Raw genomic sequence first — 2,495 nt, forward strand, 5'->3', positions numbered from 1 at the left:
TTTTTCCCTAAAGTTTCTCACCCCTCCGCCCCCGTATACATTCCGCACCCCCCAGGGGGCCCGCCCCCCAGTTTGAGAACCTCTGGACTACATGATCTAATGGCTCCTTCTGGCCTTAAATTCTATGACACAGTGAATCACTGTCTTGAGTGGATCGTTATCTTGGATGCAACTTGAACAAGTTCCTCCTCTGAATGCTGATTGGCACTCAACAAGAATAGACACTGGCCAAGAAGAATCTGGATTGTCACAATAAAACCAGGATATATGGTCTCTTTACGCTCTAAACCGGGTCCTTTCCTGCCTTGGGGGAAGTCTCACAATTGTCCCACTCTTCAAGCTGGGAACAAAACCTCATGTATGCTAAACGCATATCACCAAGCATATCTGGCTGGACCTCAGTCTCTTTCCTTCAGGTGCTTGTGACCAGAGCTACACAGTCACCCCCAGCCTCCTTAAATCTAGTAGTTTTATTAGCAAACAGCACAAAGCATTAGAGAAAATGGTTTTAAAATAACAGGCAGCTGTCACATGTCTACACTCATCTATCTCACATATCACTACAAGCTAAGTTAGACAGGCTTCCAAGAGCACAGCGCACTCTGGCCAAGTCACTGCCGATGGGGACTGCCTCAGAGTGCCCCCTTGTGGCCTGAGGTAGCCCTGCAGCCACCATGCCCTTCCCTCTAAGGTCCTTGCAATGACTTACTCTCAGTCTGGGATACTTAAAACAAAAGCCCCCTTTGTGGGGTCACATATATTCAGTCTTTTCTATAACACAGGCTCTGCCACCCTTGGTCTCCTTCCCCCAGTTCATAGTCCTCCCTCACCAGCCCCTCTCCCACTGCTCCAGGCCTTAGATTCCGTCAGAACCTTTCTCTACATAGTGGCGATCAATAGCTCATGTTGTCTTGATTTAAGGGTCCAGGATGTAATAGCTGGCTCATATTTTTCATCTCCCATGTCACCAGCACTGGACCCGGGTGGTGAGCTGACCCTTCACTTGACAAACACCCTGATTATCCTCGCACGAAGGTGTTTGCTTTTCACGCTGTACACAATTGGGTTCATCACGGGTGAGATCACTAGGTAGACGTAACCAATGAGAATCACAAGCAAGGGAGAAGAGCTCTTCACAAATCTGTGTGTGACAGACAAGCCAAGCATTGGCATGTAGAAGAGCAAGAAAGCGCAGATGTGGGATATACAGGTGCTCAGAGCCCTGAGGCGCTCTGTGTGAGACGCAATGCTCAGCACTGTTTTGAGGATCATCACGTAAGAGGAGGATGAGCAGCGAGTCCAACCCCACTGTGGAGATTGTAACAAACAAGCCATACATGTAGTTGATTGTGATATCCGAACAAGCCAGATTCATGACCTCCTGGTTTATGCAGTAGGAATGGGAGAGGACATTGGCTTGACAGTATTGGTAGTGTTTCAGGAGAAAGGGGAGTGGGAATACTACAGCCACCCCTCTTAGCACAGACACCAGTCCCATCTTGGCTATTCTTGACGGGGTTAAGATGGAAGCATATCTCAACGGGTTACAGATCGCGACGAAGCGGTTATAGGCCATCAACAACAGCATGGAGGATTCAGTGAATGAAAACGAGTGGATGAAGAACAGTTGGGCAAAACAGGCACTGTGGCTGATCTCCCTTGAGTTAAATAAGAACATACCCAGTGTCGTCGGCATGGTGGATATCGATAAGCCAAGGTCTGTGACGGCCAACATGGAAAGGAAAATGTACATGGGCTCATGTAGGCTTGGATCTGTTTTTATAATGAACAGAATGATTGAATTTCCTACTATCGAAATAACATACATTAAGCAGAAGGGGATAGAGATCCAGAGATGGACGTCTTCCTGCCCAGGTATCCCAGTGAGAAGGAACACTGCAAATTTGAGTTTGGTGTCATTGACAGCTGACATAATGTACTGAGCAGGTCCGAGGAGTTTTGAACTTTCCTTCCTAAAAGGAAAAAGAACAGGAGACTAGATGATATTTAATAAGTAGGGCTGTCAAGCAATTAAAAAAATTAATCACAATTAATAGTGTGATTAGTCGCACTGTTAAAAACTAATAGAATATCATTTATTTAAAAAAATGATGTTTTCTACATTTTCAAATATATTGATTTCAATTACAACACAGAACACAAAGTGTAAAGTGCTCACTATTTTTATTACAAATATTTATGCTGTAATAAACAAAAGAAATAGTATTTTTCAATTCATCTCATACAAGTACTGTAATGCAATCTCTTTATCATGAAAATTGAACTTACACATGTAGAATAATGTACAAAAATAACCACATTCAAAAATATAATACTGTAAAACTGTAGAACTCAGTTCTACTTCTTGTTCAGCCAATCGCTCAGACAAACAAGTTTGTTGACATTTGCAGGCGATATTGCTGACCGTTTCTTGTTTACAATGTCACCTGAAAGTGAGAACATGCGTTCTCATGGAACTCTTGTAGCTGGCGTTG

General features: G+C 43.8%; 1 pseudogene; it reads right to left on the minus strand.

Annotated features, from left to right (window-relative positions):
- Nucleotides 1–999: 999 nt before the first annotated feature.
- LOC112114750 lies at nt 1,000–1,933 on the minus strand (annotated as a pseudogene).
- Nucleotides 1,934–2,495: the final 562 nt, after the last annotated feature.

This window comes from Terrapene carolina, unplaced genomic scaffold, assembly GCF_002925995.2.
Source record: "Terrapene carolina triunguis isolate 2854851 unplaced genomic scaffold, T_m_triunguis-2.0 Scaffold511, whole genome shotgun sequence".
NCBI classification, from domain to species: Eukaryota; Metazoa; Chordata; order Testudines; family Emydidae; genus Terrapene; species Terrapene triunguis.